Source organism: Chelonoidis abingdonii, chromosome 2 (assembly GCF_003597395.2).
Source record: "Chelonoidis abingdonii isolate Lonesome George chromosome 2, CheloAbing_2.0, whole genome shotgun sequence".
NCBI classification, from domain to species: Eukaryota; Metazoa; Chordata; order Testudines; family Testudinidae; genus Chelonoidis; species Chelonoidis abingdonii.
This window is the reverse complement of record NC_133770.1, coordinates 84,694,860-84,721,790: the sequence shown is the minus strand read 5'-3', so window position 1 is coordinate 84,721,790 and position 26,931 is coordinate 84,694,860. Positions and strand designations below refer to the sequence as shown.

The 26,931-nt window shown below is 45.8% G+C and overlaps 1 pseudogene; it reads left to right on the top strand.

The window, feature by feature from the left end:
- Window positions 1–24,991: 24,991 nt before the first annotated feature.
- LOC116838161 (C-C chemokine receptor type 5-like) lies at window positions 24,992–25,988 on the top strand (annotated as a pseudogene).
- The last annotated feature ends 943 nt before the right edge of the window (window positions 25,989–26,931 follow it).

Genomic DNA, 26,931 nt, shown 5'->3' with positions numbered 1-26,931 from the left:
GATTCCCTCGGGGCAGGGGATACTTTTCAGGAGCATTGAATCGGACAAAATAATCTTTTTATGGGTGTTGAGTACACCAGACTTGAACAGCATTGGCAAGCCAAAGGCAGAAAAAGTTCCATCCCAATTTCAGGTTCTTACAAGTCTGTAACTAAGGGACACAAGACCTGCATAGCTTGAGGGTGCTGAGGCCATTGCGGCATTTGGTTAATTCAGGCTCCTGTTCCTTGCTTTTTTTCTTTTATTGTTTTGAGCTTCTTTACCACTCTGTGGTCAAGTCCGTATAATAATTAATTTGTTATCTCTCCTGAAGACTGCACCTTGCAAATGAGCATGTCAACGCACTTGCCAACATTAATTAGCAAAATCTCATAAGACCCTTTGGAAGAGGAGAAATAGATCCATTTTACTGATGAATAAACTGACTTGCTCCAGGTCACAGAGAATATATGATTACAGGAGGGAAGGGGAGAATACAAGCAGCCATTCCCTCTCAATTGCACTGACCACCAGAGTTGACAAGACATGTAGGAAAAATATATTGCATTCTCTCATTCACATGCACTTTTAGCAGTGGTCAGTGGCAGAGGTGGGACGTAGACTCAGAAGTCTGAATTTCCAGCCCTCTCTGATAACCAGTAGATCACATTCTCACAAAGATACTGCAGCCACCAGCCAGATACATTTAGCATATGAAAAGGAATTCAAACTGTCCGCTCCAAAAGAAAAAAGTCATTTCTGTCTGGTACGTTAAAAGAAATAGTCCCAGTAGCTCATACAACGAGCTGAACCAATCAGGGCAGAAATGTTGCCCTCTACACTCTTAGCTTTAGAAATTTCTCTAGGCCTCCCCAAGTGTTTTTCCAAAACATTTTCCCCTGCTTCATTGTTTTAATTTTTCCTGAAGCAGCCAGCGTTAACTTGGTTGGTTGTTGCACCTCTCAGGATACATTTATATTTCTCTTCCCTCCACTTTTCATTTTTGTACATTTCCCTTTCTGTTTCTTGATATTTCTGTGCTTCATTTCATGCTCAGTCTGTCTTTGTTTCAGATTTAGCTACAGTAAAGAGCATAAGGGCCTTTAAGATAAGAGAGGTATTTCATTAACAGACAATGAAAATGCAAACATACCACTTGTGAAAGATTGTTGACCCCTTTGAGCGTGAAGGGAAAGGGAACAAAAGATGATTGGCCCCACATTGGCCTCTTTTTTGTGAAATGCCTGCTCTCCAGTGTTCACTGAAAGAGTTGTTTCCGTGGACATGGGGCCAAGATTTTCAAGATAGAAAAGAGGTGTGACAGGGTGGAATCCCACTCCTGTCTCTTTTGAAGTTGCAAAGAGCTCAGTGACCTTTTTCTAGTAGAACACCTCGTGATGTATTTACAGTGTTCCTTTTCACCACTTTTATAGATTGCAGAGCTGTCATAAACAGATAGCTAAGGGTTAATGTTTCTTTTACCTGTAAAGGGTTAACAAAGGGAACCAAACACCTGACCAGAGGACCAATCAGGAACGGATTTTTCAAAGTGAGGAGGGAACTTCTTGGGTGTTTTGTCTTGTTCTGTCTGTTTGTTTCTCTCGGCATGAGGGAAGAGCTTTTTTTTTCTATTCCAAGCTCTTTTTTTACCCCTTTGTTCCAAGTTTGTGAGTACAAAAGGAAAAGTAATAGAGTTATATTGTATTTTGTATTTACATGTGTGGAGTTGCTGGAATGTTTAATTTGGATATCTTTTTGAATAAGGTGTTTATTCATTTTTTCTTTTAAGCAATTTTATCCTGATTATTGTCATCTTGATACAGATAATTTTGATGTCTTTTTCTTTTCTTTTTTTTTATAGAAAGTTTTCTTTTTAAGTCTTTGTTTCAGTTTTTCTCTCTGGTAGGTTAAGGAACAAGGGAGGGAATTCTCTTTGTGTTAGATCTACGGAGGTAAGCTCGGCTGCACCAGGGAATTGGTGGGAGGGGAAAGAGAGATAAAATCATCTTGTTTCCTTGTGATTGAGGTTTGTCTCTTTGTGGAAGAGAGGGGACAGGCTTCTTGGTACTGTGATGTAAAGAGATTGCATCAATACTCTCAAGTTAGCGAGAGGAAAGTCTGGTGGAGAGGGAGGGGAAGGGAAGTGGGAGTATTTCCCTTGCCAGTGAGACTCCCAAAAGCTTCTGGGTCTTGGGGGTCTCTCCAGGGAAGGTTTGGGGAGACCAGAGGGGGCCAAAACCCTGGAAATTTTGGATGGTGGCAGCGAGATAAGATCCAAGCTGGTAATTAAGCTTGGAGGTTCATGCTAAGCACCCAGATTTTGGACGCTAAGGTCCAGATTTGAGACACTCTTTTCCTCCCTCTGATGGGGTGGGATTCACCCCTGCAGTGCCTCCTGCTGGTCATCTCAGGGAATTAGCTCTTTTCCAGCCTGGGTGCCTCTGCATGCCGGCATCCCACTTGTAGCTGGCCCCTGTGTCCCTCCCAGACCCCAGTGCCCCTTTACCCAGGGGCTGGCCCCTGGTAATACCCCCACCAGTCTCTATGGGTCTCCCGTTTCTGGGAAACCCCCAGTCTGGGCTACTGCCAGTCATTACCAAGCCCCTGCTCCCTGAGGCAGACTGCAGTGTAAAAGCCACTCATCATAGACAAGGGGATTCGGACCTCCTGCCTTCCTCTGCCTCCCAGTACCTCTATCGGCCTTGGAGCAGGTCCTGCAGCCTGGGGATTTGCCCGCCTGGAGCTCCCCTGCTTCTCTGGCTCTCCCCCAGCCCTGCTTCACTCCCAGTACCCTTTCTGCAGGCAGCCAGGCCCTGCTCTCTCCCAGCCTGGAGAGAGACTTCTCTTGGGCCTCTGGCTCACAGCCTTTTCATACAGGCCAGCTGACTGGGGTGTGGCCTAGCTGCGGCTGCTTCTCCAATCAGCCCATTTCCCACCCCCGCCACAGCCCACTCCCAGGGCTGTTTTAAGCCCTTCAGGGCAGGAGCGGGGTAACCACCCCACTACACTCCCCTTTTGTGCTTTCTTCCTGTAGAACAGTTTTTAAACTAAGGCCCAGGGCCATCCCTAGGCCAATGTGGGGCCTAGGACATAGGCAAGGAGCATGACTGTCCCTACCCATACGCAAAGTACGCATAGGGCACCAATAAATTTGGGGCACCACATTTCTTGGTGCCCTACGCAGCTGCATGCTGCTCCAGCCCCTGCTCTGCCTCTTCCCCACGGCCCCCGCCCCTTCCCCACCCCTGTCCTACCTCTTCCTGCCCCTGTTCTGCCCCAGCCCCACCCCAGCCAGCCCTTCCCCTGAGGACTGCAGCAGGGGTCGGGCTCCCAGCACTTACCGATTGCGGTATGTAGAGCGACCTGGCCCCAGCCTGCTCTGGTCCTTTGGCTCCCAGCCGTGCCGCCAATGAGTGCTGGGGGGGCAGTTTCCCCTGCCCCCCAACTTAAGCCTGGGAGCCAGGGGAGCAGAGCAGGCTGAGGCCAAGTCCCTCTAATTCCCACAGGAAGTGACCAGCCCCCAACTCCCTGCAGAGGCCTGGGGCCAGCCCCTCCCCCCATGGAGGTCTGGGGCCAGTCACCCCACCCACGTGCGGAGGCCTGGGGTCCCACACAGCCCCCCTGTGGGGGATGCATAGGACACCAAAATGGCTAGGGATGGCCCTGGCAAGGAGCTCCCTCCCCCCTGGCTCTGCCTAGGTCCTACCCCTACTCCCCGCTTCCTCAAGGCTGAACGCCTGCCCTGCCTTTTCCCACCCCCGCCCCACCTCTTCACCACCCCCACTCCATCCCTTCCCCAAGGAATTCCCGAACTCACCCCGATTTCCCATATCCTAGGGACAGCTCTGCCAAGGGCTGGGGGAAAGCCAACAGGTACGGAGAAGCATGTGGTTCAGACAGAGACATCCCTTAGGGGAGGATCTATTAATGGAGATTCTCTATGTCCTAGTAAGGCGGAGAGGATGGAAGATGATAAAATATGGGTAGGAGCTGATGAGAAACAGTCAAATGAAAAAACATCCCATTCAATTACTCCACATAATGGCGCAGACAGCTAAAAAGTGGTCATTTTTAAGTGTTTGTATACAAATGCTAGAAGTCTAAATAATAAGATGGGTGAACTAGAGTGCCTCTTATTAAATTAGGATATTGATATAATAGGCATCACAGAAAGCTGGTGAAATGAGGATAATTAAGAGGACATGGTAATACAGGGTACAAAATATATCAGAAGGACAGAAAAGTTTGAGCTAGAGGGGGAGTGGCACTATATGTGAAAGAAAGTGTAAAATCAAATGAAGTAAAAATCTTAAATGAATCAAACTGTATCATAGAATCTCTATGGAGAGCAATTCCATGCTTCAATAATAGGAATATAACAGTAGGGATATACTATTGGCCACCTGACCAGGATGGTGATAGTGACTGTGAAATAGGCAGTGAGATTAGAGAGGCTATAAAAATAAAAAACTCATTAATAATGGGGGATTTCAACTCTCCCCATATTGACTAGGTACATGTCACCTCAGGACGGGATGCAGAGATAAAGTTCCGTGACACCTTAAATGACTGCTTCTTGGGGAGCAGCTGGTCCGGAACCCACAAGATTGGGAAAGGCAATTCTTGATTAGTCCTAGTGAGCACACAATCTGGTCCAAGAGGTGATATAGCTGGCACCACTTCTCATAAACCCCCATCTCATAAACATATGACTGCGAATTTGGAAAAGGTTAGAAACGGGCAACAAAATAATTTAGGGGTATGGAACAGCTTAATAAAGATTGGGATTTCTTTTCAGCTTGGAAAAGAGCACAACTAAGCCCTAGTCTATCAACTACACAGTTTAGGTCAAATTTAGTAGCGTTAGATCAATTAACCCTGCACCCCATCCACATGACGAATCCATTTTTGTTCAAACCTTAGAGGGCCCTTAAAATCTACTTCTATATTCCTCCTGATGAAGGTGGGGAGGGGGATTTTTAGCACTGGAACTTGACCCTGCGGTCGATTTGGATAGTGTGGACCATTTGATGATATTGTCTTCTGGAGCTTCCAGAGTGGCTCCATTGTGACTGGCCTGTCAGCTTCTTAAACCATTCAAATACAACTGTCCAAGTAGGCAGGAAAAGCCCTGTGAACGTTTGAACTTCATTTTGTTTGGCCAGAGTGGCAAGCTGATCAGCACAGGTGACCATGCAGAGCTCATCAACACAGGTGACCGTGGACTCCCAGAATCACAAAAGAGATCCAGCATGGACCGAATGGGAGGTACTGGATCTGATCGCTGTATGGGGAGACAAATCCGTGATATCAGAACTCTGTTCCAAAAGACAAAATGCCAGAATATTTGAAAAAATCTCCAAGGGCATGGAGGACTGAGGCTACAACAGGGACCTGCAGCAGTGCCACATGAAATTTAAGGAGCTCAGGCAAGCCTACCTAAGAACCTGAGAGGAAAATGGTCACTCCAGGTCAGAGCCCCAGACATGCCACTTCTATGATGAGCTGCATGCCATTCTACGGGGTGCTCCTACAACTACCCCACCCCTGTGCGTGGACTCCATCAATGGATTCTCATGCAACAGGGATGGGGATTTGGGGGATGAGGAAGATGAGGAGGAGGAAGAGGTTGAAGATAGCGCACAGCAAGCAAATGGAGAAACCATTTTCCCCGACAGCCAAGAACTGTTTTTCACCCTGGATCTAGTAGCCTCCCAACCCACCCAAGGTGGGCTCCCAGACCTTGAAGGCAGAGAAGGGACCTCTGGTGAGTGTACCTTTGTAAATATAATACATAGTTTAAAAGCAGTGAAGCTCTTCTGGATGTACTCCCAGGTTCACCGGTTGAAATAGGGAAATTTTATTAAGGGGACATTCAGAGGTGACCATTCCTGCTCGGCTGTTTGCCTGTGGCTGAACATAAATCATCCCCATTGTTAGCCATGCGATGGGGGGAGGGGTGAAATGATCATCCTGAGAATTGGGGGGCGGGAGGTTAGTTGGGTTTGTGCTGCACATTAACGCAAAAACCGCAGCCCCTCCTTTTAAATGGCCAACACATTTTAAATGGCCAACCCAATGGCCGCTTGGTATGGGAAATGAGTGCGCTGATTTTTGAAACCATTCCTACATGTTATGATGGATAAAGAAGCCAAAAGACTGTAGCTTACCATGTCTGCCTGCAAGCAGAATTCTGTTGCCTGTCAGTCCTGTGGCTGTGATCTCTCACACCAAACACTGGCAGGCCCTCAATATAAGAGGCAAAATGTGACCTTGTAAAGAAAGCACACGTGCTATGTAATGTTAACAGCATGGGTCACCATGAAAGAGTCTACCCATTGTTATCTAAAATGTGTCTCTTTAAATGCTACTCTCCCTTTTTTTCCTCCCACTGCTGCAAATGTTTCAACGCTCCCCGTATCATCTCCGTCCCAGAGGCTAGCGAAGATTAGAAGGCGAAAAAAACACACTCACGATGAAATGTTCTCTGAGCTCATGAAGTCCTCCCACACTGAAAGAGCCCAGCAGAATGTCTCAAGGCAGACACTGTCAGAGTGCAGGAAAGCACAAAATGAACGTGAGGACAGATGGCAGGAGCAAGAGGAGAGATGGCTGGATCAAGATTATTGGTGGCATCAGCGTGATGAGAGGAGGCAGGAAGCAATGCTTAGGCTACTGGAGGATCAAACTGATATTCTCTGGAGTATTGTTGAGGTGCAGGAAAGGCAGCAGGAGCACAGAGTGCCACTGCAGCCCCTGTGTAACCAACCGCCCTCCTCCCCAAGTTCCATAGCTTCCTCACTCAGACACCCAAGAATGTGATGGAGGGCCTCCGGCCACCCAACCACTCCGCCCCAGAGGACTGCCCAAGCAACAGAAAGCTGGCATTCAATAAGTTTTGAAGTGCAGTGTGGCTTTGTCCTTCCATCCTCTCCTCCTCCGCCACCCTGCCCGGTGCTTCCCTCCTCCCCCACCCCTCCTGGGCTTCCTTGGCAGTTATCCCCTCATTTGTGTGATGAATTAATAAAGATTCCATGAATTTTAAACAACAATGACTTTATTGCCTCTGCAAGCGGAGATCAAAGGGGGGAAGGGAGGGCGGTTGGCTTACATGGAAGTAGACTGAACCAAGGGGGCAGGTTTTCATCAAGGAGAAACAAACATAATTTTCACACTGTAGCCTGGCCAGTGATGAAACTGGTTTTCAAAGCTTCTCTGATGTGTAGCATGCCCTGCTGTGCTCTTCTAACCGCCCTGGTATCTGGCTGCACATAATCAGTGGCCAGGCGATTTGCCTCAACATCCCACCCCGCCATAAACATCACCCCCTTACTCTCACAGATATTGTGGAGCACAAAGCAAGCAGTAATAACAATGGGAATATTGGTTTCACTGAGGTCTAACTGAGTCAGTAAACTGCTCCAACGCGCTTTTAAACATCCAAATGCACATTCTACCACCATTCTGCACTTGCTCAGCCTATAGTTGAACAGCTCCTGACTACTGTCCAGGGTGCCTGTGCATGGCTTCACGAGCCATGGCATTAAGGGGTAGGCTGCCTCCCCAAGGATAACTATAGGCATTTCATCATCCATAATGGTTATTTTCTGGTCTGGAAAGTAAGTCCCTTGCTTCAGCCGTTCACACAGACCAGAGTTTCCCGACCATGCACACTGATGTTGGTGAAACGCCCCTTGTGATCCACCAGTGCTTGCAGCACCATTGAAAAGTACCCCTTTCAGTTTATGTACTGGCTACCTTGGTGGTCTGGTCCCAGACAGAGATATGCATTCTGTCTATCGCCCCACCACAATTAGGGAATCCCATTTCAGCAAAGCCATCTACTATGACCTGCACATTTCCCAGAGTCACTACCCTTGATAGCAGCAACTCAATGATCGCATTGGCTACTTGGATCACAGCAGCCCCCACAGTAGATTTGCCCACTCCAAATTGATTCCCGACTGACCGGTAGCTGTTGCAAGCTTCTACAGGACTATCATCACTCACTTGTGAAGTGTGAGGGCTGCTCTTATCTTGGTATTCTTGTGCTTCAGGGCACGGGAAAGCAAGTCACAAAGTTCCATGAAAGTGCCCTTATGCATGCGAAAGTTTCACAGCCACTGGGAATCATCCCAGACCTGCAACACTCTGTGGTCTCCGGTCCCACTTGTTTCCTGGGCCCAAAATCAGCATTCCACAGCATGAACCTGCCCTATTAGCACCATGATGTCCAAATTGCCAGGGCCCATGCTTTGAGAGAACTCTGTGTCCATGTCCTCATCACTCTCTTCATCGCGCTGCTGTTGCCTCCTCGCCTGCTTTTGAAGTTTCTGGTGCTGCATATACTGCAGGATAATATTCATGGTGTTTACAGTGCTCATAACTGCCGCAGTGATCCGAGCAGGCTCCATGCTGGGTTAGATGGACCTTTGGTCTGACCCAGTTTGGCAGTTCTTATGCCTTTTGTACCCTTTAGGGTAATGAATTAATTAGCCTTTTAACTTTCTGCAGTTCATTCCAGCCTATCAGCTGGGCGCAGTTCCCATATTCAGGTGTGCTCCAGGGCAGTTAACTGGAGTTGCAGTGGTCAGAGTGCTGTGTTATGCAGCACTTTGTCACAAATGGGATTGGGTGCCTCTGTTCTGTCATGTCCAAAAGCAAAGGGCCGAATTTTCAGAAGGAGGGTGCACAGTACTTGCTGAATTCATGCCCCTTTACAGATGTCTCAGATTGGCATTTTTCCCCTCCCCTCACCACACACACTAGTCATGTTTGAAAATCTTGGCTTAGAGAAATAGGGCCAGAGCCTCTAGTAACAAATCAACCTCATAGCCAGCCTAACCAGCCACATGAAGATTCCCCCTATTTAGGGTGACCCTCAAGTGGGGTGGTGGAGAACTGCCATAGTAATTCCCATGCCAACCGCTTCCCAGCTACTTGTGCAGGGGATTTCATGCAGAATACAGCTCCACACATGCCTCAAGACTCTAATTCACTCCAGGAACCAGCCAGGCAGCCCCAGGACTGGAGAGTTGAGGAGGGATTGAGGCAATCCTTTGCATCCCCCACCTCCTGCTTAACTACAGCTTAGCATCTGTCTGGGATCTCCAATGGATTCACACACACACGCTTTGTTCTTTGTTCCCTTTATAAAAATATTTCTGTCCCTGGTCTGACTGCAAAAAGGGAGAATACAAGCAGCCTTTCCCCCACACTTGCACTGACCACCTAAATGGACAGAACATGCAATGGAAAATATGCTGCACCCTCCCAGATGTGGACATTCAGCAGAGCTGGCAGCAACACTGTGCCTCTTCATTAAAGGCACAAATTGAGTCTTAATGTTATAGGCAAGTAGGATTTTTTTTATTGTTTTTTGCTTGTTTGTTTAATGCTATTACTGATTGTAGCTGATAAGTGCAGGAGCTAGGAAGATCCTAATAGAGCTGAAAAGATTTTGCCCCTCTCTGCACTCAGACATCTAAAATTGCCAGTACCCCTCCAACATTTTCCACAAGCATAACATTCACCTAAGAACAAAACAAGAGGTGGCTCAAAGGGCACTTCATGATTTTGTAATGCCCATGACACAAGAAACCATGTCAAAACATTTTGCAATATACTTTATCATTAGATTTGATGTTATTACAGAATTGCTGGTATCAATTAAATTTCACTGGCTGAGATATTGTCATTTCAAAGTACCACCACAGAAGGGCTCAGCTAATGTTTGCCTTCACCCTAGTTTACTGTCACTTTCATTTCCTAACTCTGCTTGTAGTAATGCAAATGAGTTTGCTTGTGCCCAGCTTGTATGGTCCAATCCTGTACCACTGAAGTCAATAGGAATTTTGTCATTATTTTAAGTGGGAGCAGGAGCAGGGAGCCAGTACTGAGTAGTTCAGGCTCTTTGCTCTTTCATAATCTGATCCTGCACCACTGAAGACAATGCAAGTTTTGCCCTGGGAGGCAGAATTGGGCCCTCAGTTCTTGTATTATCTGTTCAGCCTGCCAGAGTCTGAACAGAGTGTTTCTAATTAGTAGTACTTCTTATAATTAGTGACACTTCCCAAACTAGCACTAAGTTGTATCTGAATCAGTGTGAACTTTCTATCCTTTGATTTTCATCTACCATTTTTCATAATACTTCATTTTTATTTTCTATGTTCCTCTGCACTTCTGCATTCTGGCTGGGCTCAGGTTATCACAAGCCTGTTCATATTCCAGCCCGAGATCTGGGACTTCTGCTCTCTATGCACCAATACTGACCACATCATAGTACCTAAGATATACAGCTATCTTCTCTTTTGAGAAGATGGAGAAGAGCAGATACAGACTGTGGTATCGGGGTCTGTGGTCTGATAAGTTAGCTTTTGTAAGTGTGAAAGCACATTTTGCAAACTGATCGAAACCACAATCTTTGCTTATGCTTTCCCCATATGTACTAAAAAGTGTAAGATGGTGTTTCAACCCTTCAAACAGGATATATAGAAAGATTGTTAGGATCAGATTCAGTATTGCTCTAGGCAAAAGGACCATAGGGCAGGCTTCAGGGTCCCAAGTCAATGCTCTCAGTGCCCAGATGCAGAGTTTAAGGTACAGAGAAACAATTAAGCTGCTATGTACTCGACCACATTGAAAAAAGTTCAGATCTTTTGGGAGGGATAATTATAAAACTGCAGAGCAGAGCAAAGGGGATGAATGGGGGAACAAGGTTCTAGCCCCTCATTTCCGAATTGACTGGTGAAGCAATATTCTGATTACTAGATGCAGCTGTTAGACTCTGAAAAGTTTCATTCTACTCTGTCAGTGCCAAGTTGACAGTTTGTACTATATCACTCAGAAGTTACTGCTTTTGTTATATCCCATTCAGCATCAGAACTGCCCCAGAAATCTTCCAAAGAAAAATTAAAAGACAATGCAAGGCCTGGAAATGCATTAAGATGACATTTTAGTTTATGGGAAGTCAAAGGAAGAACATAACAGAAGGTTAAAACAGGTTTTTAAGTAGGTGTCACAGGATAAACTGGTCCTGTAAGAGGTTTGGGGGGGTCAGCTGCACTCCCCAGGTGGAGGCAATGAGTGAAGTCATTTGACAAGGATTTGGGTGACTAGGAGCCAGGCTTGCTGGAATAGGAAACTCCAAAGAAAGAAGAGAACTGCCAGATTAGAGGTTTCCCTCTACAGTCCCAGGAAGGAGGGCTGTGCATCCCAGACTTCACAATGAAAGGCTTCAGCCCAGAGGATAGGCTGAAGATGAGGTGGAAGAAAAACAGCCCCCTCCACTCCAGAAGGAAGGAAGGGAGGGCAGAAGCCTGGTTTGCTTTGTTTCTTTTGGAATGATTAGCTACCCTAGAAGGAATGACCTTTCTATATTTAATTGTGGAAGGTCAAGAGAACCAATCCGTGTCAGGAGAAAAAGAGGCAGCAGACTGGCCTGGAAACAGAATGAGTTAGTTCCCATTATGGCACTAGTCAAATTCTCAAGTGAAACTTCCCCTTCATTCTCACAATGGAAACAACTGGAATTTTGACCAAAGGCAAGTGTTTGAGGAAGACCTCTGATTTTCTCAACATTTTGTCAGGAAACCAAAGTGTTTTCAGTTTTGAAAAAATGTTGAAGTTTTCTCCTAACACATCATTTTCTGCCAGCTCTATTTCGAAGGCAGTCGAGGATGCTGGACTAAAATTAAAGAGAAATGTAGGTTAAAAGAAACCCAACTATATTTCTTAGAGCATGTGATTGATGAAGAGCAGTGAGAGCACATCCAGCAATTCTCAATCCCTACGGTAGTATCAGAAAATGCAATTCTTCAATATGATGGAGTTTTAGAACAAATTCATACCCAACTTATCCTCAAAAATCCAAGTTCTTTATGAACATCTTCAAACTAGTTGGGGGGGGGGGGCTAAGAAACCACAAGATTGTGCTTTTTGAGGATCTAAAGAAGATATTCATCATATCATCAACACCGATGTTTTATGCTTCCGAGTCAAAAGCAGTGCCAACAACTATGGTCGCAGTGGGGCACTACTCCCGGTAACAGAAATGAATGAAAGCCAAAGCCACATTGTCCCAGATAGCTTTCAGACACTAAGACTAAGTATGCCCAAGTAGTTATAATGTGACAAATGTATAGATGTACATGAGACCCACAAGGTCTGAAGAAGGACTCTGTATAAGCTTGAAAGGGGTCTCTTTCACCAACTGAAGTTGGTCTAATAAAAGATATTACCTTATCCATCTTGCTCTCTAATAAGGCCACGATACATTTGCAAGTTCTTGATGATGTCAAGGACAGATTACAAGTCATTCATACCATTTAGAGAGTCAAGATCCAGGTGCCAGAAATTTCTCATGATTGAGCCTTAAAGCTATTCAAGCATATGCATCAGAAAAGTCCCTAGCAGTGGTCTCTGAAGAGTCCTTCAGATTCCCTAGATGCTCAGGACCATACGGAAGCACATCTAGCTGTCTGACAGGGTATATACTGCGTGTCCAGGGCCTGGGCCAATAAGCCTAGGGTTTGGGGCTGGGAGGAAAGGGTTAATGGGCAGGGACCAGAACTAGAGCCCGTTAGCCTCCCAGAAAACCAGTCAGGAACATTTAAAATAGGAGGAGGAGATCAGTGTAACTGCGTTGTGTGGATACTCCTGGCCCAGATGAAAAGACTCCTAGTTTTTTTTAACGTAACTCTTAACCTTCATCATTCTTGCCAGCAGCATCCACATGGGGCAGTTATAGCTCAACATGCTAATAAACTAGTGAGCTCCACCTGCTCACAGGTTCTGTCAATTAATCCTTGCCTTCTCCAGACTGGGGCCTCATTGCTTTCTCGTTTAGCCAAACTCCTCAGTGTTCTGGGTCCCAACAGGTAATACCAATATGTGACATACCAGGGTCCAGTCCCCTGGGGCACTCTGTCACCCCTGCCCTGCAGTCTGGGTGCCTTACAATTCCTTGTCAAAGTAGCTCCCACCGGGACCACACACAAACCATCTTGCAGCATGCAAGCCATCCCTTGAGTATCTCTGTATAACTGCAGTCTGCCAGCCCATTTGAGTTACACTTTGACTCTTACCAGCCTTAGTTATACTTCAGGGTGACCTCAACACACCTCCAGTCCCAGATTTCGCCCAGAAATGTACTACTTGGCTCTTTCCTAGAAAGTCCAAATATTTTGTCTGTTGTTCCTTTAAGAGAATAATATGCCATCTTATTGTCTCAAATAGCTATTCAAACACTTCAATTTAAACACGCTGGATAAGATAAAACAGTACAACAAATGTATTAACTATGAAGGGACAGATTTTAAGTGAGTACAAGTAATGAGGCATAAATCAGAAATGGTTATAAGAAAAGACAGGATAGAATGCTTACTAATGCCTAACAACAAACTATATCTTCAAGCAAAGTTTCTCAACACATGCTTTCAGCAGTCTTATTGACCAAACTATGGGACAGGACCCGTTCCCCAGAGTCCAACAAATGCTTCCTTTTCTCTTCAGGAGCAGTTTTTGTGATGGGCAGGGAGAGAGAGACTGGTCCCTTGGGGTGTTTGTCCCTCCTTTATATTTTCAGTCCCCTACTTAACAAATATTTCCCGGGGGGCACTAGAAGACAAAGTCTATATGGAAGAATGTTCCTTGCTGTTTTTTTCAGCTGTTTGAACTTCTTTTGTCTTCCCATCCTGCTTTATGACTCTGTTTACTCCTTAAATGCAAATTAAGCAGAGCACACATTCCTTTGGTTAGGACAGATCGGTTTGACAACTTATGTTTGGGCAGGGTTGCGGGATTTGGAATATGTGTTAATAACATCATACAGGAAAATCTTATAACGTTACATACTATGTGCTACATGTATTTTGCCAGGACAATACTGACCAGCAAATAATGAGGTTCCAAATGATACCTCACAAGACATGCCTTGTATAAAATTACTACAATAGCATGGAGGGTGTGAACACAAGGGTATATTCTGTCACACCATATCATCGTAGAGTTCAACACTTTGTTAATTACCCTCTATATGTTTTTAAACTGATATAAAATATTTCAAATCAATCCCTTTATCACTTAGCAAGTTTCCTGGTTGATTCTGCATGCTATGCCGGTCCACATCAGAGATCAGAGGGATAGCCATGTTAGTCTGGATCTGTAAAAGCAGCAAAGAATCCTGTGGCACCTTATAGACTAACAGATGTCTTCAGGACCAGACTTCAAAGAGAAACCGCTGAGCTTCAGTTCATCTGCAAATTTGACACCATCAGCTCAGGATTAAACAAAGACTTGGTCCCTTCTGACCTATGAGTCTATGAGTCTAACTACAAAACCAGTTTCTCCTCCCTTGGTTTTCACACCTCAACTGCTAGAACAGGGCCTCATCCTCCCTGATTGAACTAACCTCATTATCTCTAGCTTGCTTGCATATATATACCTGCCCCTGGAAATTTCCAGTACATGCATCTGACAAAGTGGGTATTCACCCACGAAAGCTCATGCTCCAAAACGTCTGTTAGTCTCTAAGGTGCCACAGGATTCTTTGCTGCTTTTATGCACCAGAGAGTTTTAGGCCCAGATCCCCGAAGATATTTAGGCACTGAATGAGAGAATTAGGAGCTTAAGTAACTTTGAGGACTTGGGCCTTTGGGTATGTCTACACTGCAATAAAAGACCTGTGGCATGGCCCCAGCTGCTCCAGCCCAGCTAACTTGGGCTCATGGGGACTAGGCTGCAGTTCCATACAATTGCAATGTAGACGCTCAGGCTAGAGCTTGGGCTCTGAGACCCTCCCCTTTTGTGGGGTCTTGGATCCCAGGCTCCCATCTGAGCCGGAGTGTTTACACTGCAATTTTTAGCCCAGGAGCCCAAGTTAGCTCACCTGGGCTCTGAGACTCAGTGCTAGAGGGCACTTTTTAATCACAATGCAGGCATACCCTCTATGTCTAATAACACTTTATTATAATAAAGTAACTCTAGCCTCAATTGTACCCATTTCCATGAGTCTTATTTGGGGACCAGAAACTGTAGCTCTTCAATCCTAGGACTGAGTGGAGCCAGCAGTCTCAGGGCTGTTCACAACTCTGACTGCTGGCCCTGATCCTTAACAAAACGTCTACACTGCAGCTGGGAATGAGCTAGTGGAGCTTGAGTTACTGTGATGAAAATAGCAATGTGGACATTCCAGCTCAGGCTCTAAAGTGTAGCGAGCTGTGCAGGCTTGAGAACCCGAGCTTCCGCCTGAGACAGAATGCCCATAGTGTTATTTTTAGCCCACTAGTTTCAGCACCATTAGTGCAAGTCTGTCTACCCACCCTGATAGACTCTTTCCCAGCTTCAAAGTAGACATACCCTGAGGGACCATCCAGCAGCTGACTTTTAACAAAGTTCTCTTTTTTTAAAAAAAGAGAACTTGAAGTATAAACTTGTTGCAGTACAAAACTTTCAAACTTTGTTTACAATAAACCTCATTAAAACAAAGCAGTTTCACCTCAAAAATACTTTTTAACCTTAAAATGCAGTTCTCTAAAGCAGACAATTGTTTCTTCATCCAAATGTCCCTCTTTTTCTCTTTCTTTCCTGCACTATGTGGTACATAAGCCATAAGGGCCTGCTGGGTCTCTGCACAAGGCTAAATTTCACCAAAGAACACAGAAGCTGACAGAAGAGGAGCCAGCATACATGAGGAGAGGTTAAGCCTCCTAACTCAGCAGTTTCAAAAGGGATCCCAGCCAGCATGGTAGTCATTGACACCTGATTCTGCCACACTGAAGTCAAAGGGATTTCTACCACTGATTTCAAAAGGAGCAGAACAGTCTACTCAAAAATCAGGTCTCGTATACTTAGTAATTATTCTGGCTTTATTCTCACACAGAGTAAAATGATCAAAATTGGATTCATAGATGATTGTTATTAGGGTTGGAAGGGACCTCAAGAGATCATCTAATCCAACCCCCTGCTCAAAGCAGGACCAGTCCCCAAATGGCCTCCTCAAGGCTTGAACTCACAACCCTAGGTTTAACAGGCTAAAGCACAAACCACTGAGCTAGCCCTCCCCAGATTCATGCATGTGCCTCAATTCTTGTTTAAAATAAAGCTATATTCAGTGAGTTTGGCCAGCCAGCCAGCCTATGGAACCAGCAGGTCAATTGTGACTGTAGACTGGAATTGCATTTAGCTACAATAATATTTCACCTTACAAGCTCTTCTTTCTGATGCCCTGTATGGGCAGTGGTTTCAGAACCAGAAACAAGCTATCATAGGGAGGAAACCTAATTAATATGCAGCTGTCACCACCTTGAACAACTGCTCTGGACCTAATTAGCTCTACTGCTTGCAGACCTGAGATACAAAACTTTGTGGCTGTCATATTCCTGCTGAAGTGAGCCCATAATTACCACTCAATTCTTAAATTTGCCTGGTTATAGCTTTCATTAGGAACCTGAAAATCATTGAGGTTTGCTGAATCCCTCATGAATCTTAGATGACTTTCAGGTCTGGATTCCCTTCCGTAAGCAGGTCATAGTTTCACCTTCCTTCTTTCCAGTTCTCTTCTAGGGGTAATGGCTTAGTGGCTATATCCCCCACTCCAGTGTCTTCAACAAGCAACTGGTTAGCCTCCTCCGCCTCCCAAATTCTCAGTGGTGGTCTCTATTGGGTTTCGGGAAGTTCCACTGCTAAAGGATCCCCCCCCACCAGCCTAAGGGGAGGACCCACAGGACCACAGAAGCCCACTGATTATGGGGGACAACTAATAAAAGAACAGGGACGGAAGTGTGGTCAAAGGGTCAGAAGAAGGGAACCTGACGGGGACACCGAGCAGAGAACCCTGGACAGCGTCCACTGCTCCTCCAAGGCGTCAAGGGAGCCAGTGGACGCTGCCCAGAGGAACTCTGCCCGGATACGTGAATGGACCAAGGATTGGAAACAAGCCCCACAGTCACCGGAGTCTCCATCGGCCAACCTCCTCTCCCTGGTCTTGTAGATGGCCTTGTTAGCCAGGGCGAGGAGGAGGTTGACCAGTAGGTCCCGGGACTTCATGGGGCCACGGACAGGGAGTGCATAGAGAAGGAGGTGAGGGGAAAAGTACAGCTAGAAACGTAATAGGATGTTAATGAGGAGCCGCTATAGGGGCTGCAACCTGGCACACTCTAAGTAAACATGCGCCACGGTCTCCCTCACACCGCAGAAGGGGCAGGTGTCTGGGACAGAGGTAAACCGCGCCAAGTAAATGCCCGTACTCACGGCCCCATGAAGGAGCCACCAACTAATATCCCCGGCGGGCCTCAGGACCAGGGTGGAGTTCTCAGTGGTGGTCAACAGGTATTCTCCTGAACCTTAGAATGGGTAGTAATCATTGTTCCCACCACCACATCCATCTGCTGCTGTCTTGCCTGGATATGGTTGACTTCCACTTGACTAGCCCTTTACATATGTCTGAGAAATGCTAGACTTTACCTAAGTATTAGAGACTCCCTCATCTCACAGTCAGAAAGTGCCAGAGAATGGATTTGTATGAAGCAGACTTACATGGCAACTCCCTCAATGAATTGGGTTGAGGGAGCGACCAGCTGGCTCTCTGATACCACTGTGATGAGCACTGTGTAGGTACTTAACAGCACATCTGAAAAGCTAGGAAATGCCCCCCTCCCCCCAAAAACAAACAAACAAACAAAAAAAACAGTGGAGAGAGGAGGAGTTAAAGCCCAGCTGGCCTCATCACCCAGAAGACAACTGAAGGTCAGGGTATGGAAGAAGGAGAGTACATCTGTTGGGACAGATTTGTGGAAAAGAGGTGCAGCGCGGCGTTTGTTTGAACACCTGACAAACCATGCTAATATTTGCTTTGCTTTTAAGGTTTCAGGTGAACCCAAGAGTATCTCAAGGGATGCAAACTAAACTTGTTTGTAAGGTTTTGCATAGGCTCTGGGGTCAGGTTAAAGGAAGAGCTGCTTCATTTCCTTTGCACTCTTTGGCGTGGGTAGCTTTTAACTTGAAGCTATTTCACTACTCTTTTGGGTCTTGATTTCTTTGTAAACCTCTACATAGTGATTACAAAGAAAAATTGTGAGCACACTGGGTTTGCCTGATATAATTTACATTATTTGTCCACTAAATTAGACTGTCTAATCCATGAGTAAAAATACTGGACATACTTGAACAAAACAGCTGTAACAGAAACAGCTTATCCATATCTGATTAGCTAGCTCATCTGTTCACAGTAAAATGACTTGTTCTTACACAAAGAGCCCTGCACTAGATTCATGCTGCACAATCCAAGTGCAGTACCGCAGTCACAATTGAAAACACTCTATGCACCAATATTGACCACACCATAGTACCTAAGATACCACTATCTCCTCTTTTGAGAAGATGGAGGAGAGCAGACAGAGGCTGTGGTATCAGGTTCTGTGGTCTGATAAGTTAACTTTTGTAAGTGTGAAAGCACATTTTGCAAACTGATCGAAACCACAATCTTTGCTTATGCTTTCCCCATATGTACTAAAAAGTGTAAGATGGTGTTTCAACCCTACAAATAGGACATATAGAAAGATTGTTAGGGCCAGATTCAGTATTGCTCTAGGCAAAGGGATCATAGGGCAGACTTCAAGGTCCCAAGTCAATGCTCCCAGTGCCCAGATGCAGAGCTGGTTCCACCAGTTCTGTGCTGCCTACACTGCATACTAGGGCACAGGACACATACTGGGGCAGCTGTTGCATAGACTGGAAGTTACAGCTTGTGCCTTTTGAATTCTGCTCCACTGCTAATCCCCACAGGTGCCACCAGACCCATCCCTGGCAGAAACCATGGGGAAGCAGGGGAAGCCCCCAGCACCTCCAACCTCATCCCTGGCAGAAGCCACAAGGTGACAGGGAAACCTCCACGCCCAACTCCACTCTCCAGCAGGAGCGTGGGGTAGGCAGGGCAAGCCCCAACACCGCAACCCTGGTCCCCCCAGGGGGATGGCAGGGCAAGCCTCAGCACCCGGACCTCCGATGTGGCCCCGGGAATGGAGGAGCACTGACTCCCCGCTGTGGCCTCAGGGCCCTGGTACAGGGACAGAGCTTCTCCAGTCTTGGGGCTGCAGTGGGCAAGAGAAAGTAGCAAATGGGTTAGGGGCTGCAGGGGGGGGGACAGAATTGGGGCACCCTGGGTTGAACAGGGGCATGTCCCAGGGAAGGGACAGAAAGGGGTCGGGCAACAGGACCCTGATACTTTCAGTGTACAGAATGGGCCTGTGTCATGACCATGATGTGAGCAGTCTGACCTAGTAGTTGCAGCAGGAGGCAGGCTGGGTCAGAGTTAAAGGCAGGCCAGAGGGCAGGTGTCAGGAGGCAGGCAGGCTGAGGTTACTATGAGATCTGCAGCAGGCCGTAGGAGCAGGTATTGCAAGGGAAGCAGTCCAATGCAGGGAGAACCCAGTTGAATGGACAACTTCCTGTTCCCGTGCTGAGTTCATATATAAGCTGTGAATCGATCAGGACCCTCGGCATTCTGCCAGTCTGGTTCCAGGCCTGGAGTCCTCTGTTGGGGTTCAGCTTCTATTCTGGCAACTATTAGTGGGTCACTAGATGGCAGGTTGGAACTTCATAGCTCCTAAGAGCCCTGTGGATCAGGGTTCATCATCATCTTCTCCAAGTGGTGCCCTCAGAATGATGTGGGACCAGGCTTTTCAGGCTGATGGCTATGGAATGCTTTAGTAAGTGTGGGGACATGTATATTTTCCACAGATTCCCAGATGCACTCTTCAGGACTATACCCCTTCCAGTCAACAAGATACCAGAGCTTGCCATGTTTATGTTTAGAGTCCAGGATTTCATGGACCACATATTCCTTGTGACCCTGGACCTGTAGAGGTGGCAGAGGTGGCTGGGTCTTGTGAGAAAAAGGGATTTCTGTGTAGGGTTTCAAAAGTGATACATGAAACACCAGGTGACCTTTCACAGAGTGGGGGAGTTGTAGTTCAGATATGACTGGATTAACCTTCTGTAGAATTTTAAAAGGACGAAGAAATCAAAACTCCATCTTGCGAGCAGGTCTGCCTGTCTGGAGATGCTCTGTGGAGAGTCATACCTTTTGTCCCACTGAGTAGATGGGGGCTTGCTATCAATGCTGATCCACATGCCATTTATAGTTTGCTTTTGCTATTTCTAAGTGATTTTTCACTTCTTCCTGGGCCAGATGAATCTGCTGTATTAGGTCTGAGGCAGCCAGGTCGAGAAAGGATGTGAGTAATTGTGGGTGGAGACAAGGGTGGTACCCATAGTTTGCAAAAATGGGACTTTGACCCATAGACGCATAGTCTATGTTGTTGTATGCAAACTCCTCGTAAGGGAGAAATGAAGACCAATCATCCTGGTGATTATTGAGGGAGCATCACAGATACTGCCTGATGATTTGGTTGGCCCTTTCCATTTGACTGTTGGATAGGGGACGGTAAGCAGAGGAAAGACATGTGTGGATCCCCAGCAGGTGCAGAACCGGACGTGAACTAAGACCCCCGATCGGAGGTGATGTGTGCCAGAAGGCTGTGGAGATGGACAACATGTCTAATCCATCGCTGGGTTGTGTCTTCAGCAAAGAGGAGGCCTGTGAAAGGGATGAACTGGGTGTCATGCTGTCTAGAGTGTCTCACCAAGAGTGCCAACATCAGGACAGACTGTCACAAGCAGGGCAGACACCTCAATGATATGTTCTACAGTTAGATTTCACCAATGTAGTAACAAATGTGAATGTCTAGATTACTGTAACAGTCTTACCATGGAGTCACAGACAGTCCCCTGGGGCTCTCCAGTCTATCTGGCCACCTAGGCAAACTGGACCTAGTGATAAGTGGTCACTTACACCAATAAATAAATAAATAAATAGATAAATAAATAAAATCACAAAATAATCTAGTTGCTCCCAGTCCCAAGAAATCAGTCACTGCCCTCAATCAATTTGTACCTCAGATCTCACACCAAAGACAACCCCCGTAGACAATTCTGTAATAAACTAACTAAAGGTTTATTAGCAAGAAGAAAGAAGTGAGTTATTTATAGGTTCAAGGAAGTGACATATACACAAATGAATTTCAGCTGATTCAAAAGGTGACAGAGATGGAGTAATCTGTCAGCATTAAATGTCTTTTTGGGGCTTAACCCAGACAGACCCTAGGGATCGCTGCTTTTTGTTTCTTAACTCCAGCCTCTGTAAGAGTCCAGGCAGCAGAGAGATGACAAATCTTCATCTTAGCTATTTTTATTTCCCTCTTCCAGCATGAAAACCAATGTGATGAGGCCTTCTGCACATACTTCTCCATGGGTGGACAGGGCAATTGTCCTATGATGACCCATTTAATTTTAATAGTCCTTCTGGATGGGCGGGGAGAGCCACTTTTCCCATCTGAGATCACAAGTTCAGAGCAGGGATTTTTACAATGATAAAACAAACATATTTTATCTTCTGGCATGGAATACAGATATTACAAGTAAGATTAATGCATGCAGCAACTTACAAGTATTTTATAGAATATAAACCAGTGGTTCTCAACCTATTTACCATTGTGGGCCTCAAAGTCAGCATCCAATACTACCTGTGTGGCCCTGAGGATGTCACATGTGCCGCAGCTGTGTGCTGATTGGGCCAGAGGTTGAGAACCACTGGAACACTAAACACATCCTTACAAGTCTAGCAACTATCTTGAACAATATTAACATAGGTGAACTGATCCGGTTTCCAGCTATGAATTTGCCAGTGCTGAGTTGATACCTACAGACCTGGCAAGATCTGGCACCTGGTTTACCAGCATCACAGTGGGCCATTTTGGAAAAGTGGACCACCACCAATCAAAACTATTGTACGTTTTTTGGACTCTGGTAATTCTACAATAAGGTCTATGCTGCCCAGGGTCAAGATGGGCTGCCCAAGGTTGGAGAAGGCCACAGGGCTTGTGGCATGGGGTTTTGATGTGGCACAAACATTACAGGAGGCAATGAATGACTGTATTATTGAGTGCATCCAGGGCCACCAAAAGGAGCAGGATATTAGTTATTAGGTCTTGAGGAGCCCCAAGTGTTCTGCTAGGGGAAAATCATGGCATAGTTGTAGGACTGCAACTTTCGTGGGTCCTGTGGTAACAGATGCATTCCCTTACGTACATGATCTCTTCCCAGGAGTCATGCAGTTGCTTGTTGATAATAGCTTGTTCTCATCAGGCAGATTTCCTGAAGCAGAGGCAATGGGTATTAAACTTAGTATATCCTGGTGACAAGCTGCACTGAGAAAGTTACAGGATTGGAGAATGGGAGTTGGGTCCTGGCTGGGGCTTGGTGGGTTAGTACCATGGGACAGGGCATCTACCTTGCCATTTTGGGATCCAGGGCGGTATGTGATAATGAAATCTAATTGTGAGAAAAACAGGTCCCATCAAAGCTGCTGTTGGATTAAGTCCTTTGCTCTATGTAGATATTCCAGATTTTTATGGTCGGTGAATACCTGGACCAGGTGATGAGCTCCTTCCAGGTAGTGACATAATTCTGCAAAGGCAGTTTTTATTTCCAAGATTCCTTGTCAAGTATTTTGCAATTTAACTCTGTGGGGGTGAACTCCCTTGAGTAATGAGAGCTAGCCCATGTGATTGCTTGGGACCAATTTGCTGGGAGAGAACAGCCCTGATCACTGTATGGAGGCATAAGTTTCTATAATAAAGGCTTGTGTGACATTGGGGTGAGTCAATATGGGTGCTGTAGTAAAAGTGAAGTTTAGCTGTTTGAATGCATGCTGGGCATGGAGAGACCTATGCAACTGGGCATTTTTCTGGAGGAGAGCAGTTAGGGGTTCGATTTGTTTTGAAAAAAGTCATGATAAACCATGAATAGAAATTGGCGAACCCGAGGAAGCGTTGTAGGTCATATATACCATATAGGGAATCAGCCAGTTCTGGACGACTTGGACCTTGCATGGATCCATCTGGATCCCTTCTGGAGATAAGAGGAAGGCCCAGATCTCCATGGAGGCCTGATCAAAGGCACATTTCTCGAGCTTGGCATAAAGGTCATGCTGCTATAGGCATTCCAGGACTGTTTGGACGTGAGCAGTAAGCTGTTTCAGATACTCAGAAAAGATCAATGTGTCATCTAGGTAGACTACTCTGTACTGGTCCAACATGTTTCAGAGCACAAATTTTATATGATGTTGGAAGGTGGCCAGGGCTTTGGTCAATCTGAAAGGCATTACAAGATATGCACAGAGGTGATATCAGATCCAGAAGGTGGTTTTCGACTTGTCCCCTTCCCTCATTTGCCCAAGGTTGTATGTTCCCCATAGGACCAATTTAATGACTATGTAGGCAGCCCCCACACAATCCAGCAGCCAGGGGTGAAAGTAACTTAAAGGACTTACTGTACACTGGAGTCCTGAGTGGGGGCATGGCTTCAACCGGAAGAGGCGTGGCCTCAACCAGAAGAGGCGGGTCCTTTCAATATTTAAAGGCCCTGGCTTTCTGGCTGTGGCTGGGAGCCCCAGGGCCTTTAAACCATCTCAGAGCTACCAGCTGCAGAAGCAGCTGGGAGCAGCAGCAGGACTCCCATGGTGATTTAAAGGGCCTGGAGCTCCACAGCGGCGGAGCCCCAGGCCCTTTAATTTGCCCCTGAGCCCTGGGGCTCCCAGCCGCCTCTGCAGCTGGTAGCTCTGGGGTGATTTAAAGGGTCCGGGGCTCTCTACAGTGGCTGGGACACTGGCCCCTTTATATCCCTGCACGAGGCAAGCTGCCAGAGCTCTGGCAGTGATTTAAAGGGCCCGGGGCTCCCCACAGTGGCTAGAGCCTTGGGCCCTTTAAATCACCACCGGGGAAGCCAGTCCAGTGCAGCATGGCGTACTGGCTCTTGCCAGTATGCCATGCCAGACTGGACCGGACCAGCTTACTTTCACCTCTGCAGCTCAGGAATCAGGAGCAGAAGGTAACAATTCCTGATGGTTATCTGATTCAATGAACAATACTCAATGCAAAAGCAGAGGCTGCCATCTTTCTTCTTGATGAACAGGACTAGTACACCAGCTGGCAATGTTGACTTGTGGATGAACCCTGAGGCAAAGTTCTCGTGGAGGTATTCTAGGAGCATTATCAGCTCATGTTCTGACATGGCATTAATCCATCCAAATGATATCTTGGCTCCAGGCTGCAGCTCTATCGTGCAATTAGATGCAGAGGTAGGGTTTCTGCATTCTTTTTTTAAAAAATATCGACATAGTCTTGGTATTTTGAGAGAAGTTCAGATGTAACTTCAGCAGAAGTTTCAGTCTGGACAGTCACTCCCAGCTGAGTCTCTCATGGTTTGGATGCTGGTACAGAGCTGCCAACAAAATTCTGACGGAAAATAGACTTCCTTTGCCTGTCACCAAATAAGCAGTTTGTGGAGGGCCAGCCAGGAAACAGAGGATCAGTGGAGAATGGATCACACCAAATTGTGATGATTTTCAGAGATCTTGAAGCACAGCCTCTTGGGAAGTTGTTTCCTCCATTACTGGACCAGATGACAACCATCAGTAGTCTACAAGGAGTGGCCTTCTGTTGCAGGAAATGTGTAGGATCCAGGATGCTGCTGTGCATATGAAGCAGTCAGCTGTGCCCAAGTCAAGGAGGGCCGGTATGATGGGAATTTGCTGGGATGTGCCAGATATGTGCAATTGGATAGGCACCTGCAACTGGGGAGCCCTCTGGTAGAGCTCCAGGCATGTTCCAGTCAAGACCAAAGCATGGGGGAGGCTCTTACAACAGTGTTACTTGCTCCTGCAATAGCTGGTTCTCCAAAGTCAGCTGAACGACGTGGGCCTACAGGGCTTGATTGTCTGCCTGAAGGTGAGCAGTCCAGTTGAACATGTCCAGTGTTCCCTCGGCAAGGAAGTTAATACTGGAAGAACTGCACAAAACTCACTCTGTTAACTCTCTAGAATCTTTGCTAGTGTCATCTGCAGTATTCTTCACATCTTGATATCAGCAGTTGTTATACTGTTTACAGCAAAAGGTATTCTAAGCCGAAACTCAACATACACAGTACATTTTAATGTCTTTCACAACCATATGACTACACAGGATAGTGTGTATATCCTGTCTTTCACACTGATAACATATAGTATTTTGTAAATAACCATCTGTTTCTTCATCCTCAGGCTAGCAAAAGATCAACAGTTTTTCAGTGAAGAAGAGATGGAGATACTGACAACAACACAAAACTACAGTTATGATGATGCTACACCATGTACAAATGATGTCAAACAATTTGCATCCCTGTTTCTGCCACTTCTTTAGTCCCTGGTGCTGATATTTGGCCTGGTGGGCAATGTGCTTGTTGTACTGATCCTGAAAAAATACGAGAGGCTGAGAAGCATGATTGACATTTATCTGCTGAATCTGGTGAATTCCAATTTACTTTTTATTCTTTCCCTGCCATTTTGGGCTTACTCTGCATGATGTGAGTGGGATTTTGGAAATACAATGTGTAAAATTCTTTCAGGGGGCTATTATGCTTTTCCATAATACTTTTGACAATAGATAGATATCTGGCAATTGTCTGTGCAATGTTTACTATAAAAGTTAGGACAGTTACCTATGGCATCCTCACAAGTGTGGTCATTTGGGGTGTTGCAATATTAGCCTCTCTTCCAAGTTTAATATTTCACACTGTTAAAAAGGAAGGTGTTTATTGGACCTTCAGCTCTCATAATCCATCAAGCCAAGATTTTAAAGATGAACATCCTGGGACTTGTCATTCCACTGGTCATTATCATCTTCTGCTATGCAGAGATTATAGACATTACTGAGATGTAGGAAGGAGAAAAAACATAAGGCAGTCAGGCTTATTTTTATCATAATGAAGTGTTATAGTGAAATGTCTATTTCAGTTAAGCTGCGTTCTCTATGTCCATTTTTATTGTGCTGCGAATTCTTGTGCTATGATTATTATGCTTCTTTATCTTTGTGTGTTCCTAAAAGTTGTTTATAAAAGCATTGTTTGAAAAGCTACATATGTTGCATATTTCTTATTGTCTTTGAGGAAAAGGGGCTTTAGCTCTGATCTCTGGGAAAGGGCAGGGATTGCTCCTTATACAGACACCAAGGGAACACACATAACCACAAAGAGGGTAGAGGGGAAGTGGAGTCATGGACCAGAACCCTCCCCCACACCAACCCACAGAGAAATGAAACCTACTGGGTATGGAGTTGCTGTGCTATGCTAAAAGAGGTTGCAGCTGGTGCCGACCCTGTGCACCAAGAAGCTTGAGGAGGAATTTGGCACTTTGACCTTTGAAAACACTTTTTTTCCATATTTTCAGGAGCAAATATCAGTTTTGGTGGTTTTTAAAAATCAGATAGGGTGAAAGTGAGTGAGGAAATATTATATAGCACTGGGGAACAGGCTGGATTTTCTCACAAACCAGCTTTAGCCACCGTACGATCTCTTGGTGCTGCTTAGGAGGTATAAAGTGACTTTAGCCAACCAGAGAATCTGGCTGTGATAAATGTAAGGGGCAAGGTAGCTCCCTTTTATGGACACCCAGCCAGCCAGTAGCTATAAAATCCCTCTTAGTAGCTGTTCTCTAATTGCTCTACCCGTAAAGGGTTAAAAAGTCTCACTGCTATGCATAGGAAAAAGGAAGTGAGTAGGCACCTGGCCAAAAGAGCCAGTGGGAAGGCTAGAACTTTTTAAATTGAAACAAGATTCCCCCTTTGTCTGTCTGTTGTTGTTCTTCTGGGAAGAGGCAGACAGGGCAGAGAGATGCTGTAAGAAGCTTGGGGCCAGATATGAAAAATTCTCGGTATCATACCAGAAACTACTCATTTGAAACTCCAGGTATGTAAGTAGATCAGGAAATGTCTAGGAAGATGCAATTAGGTTTATCTCTTTTTATTTCTTTATGGCTTGTGGACTCCTCTTTGCTAACCCCAGGTGCTTTTGTTTTACTTG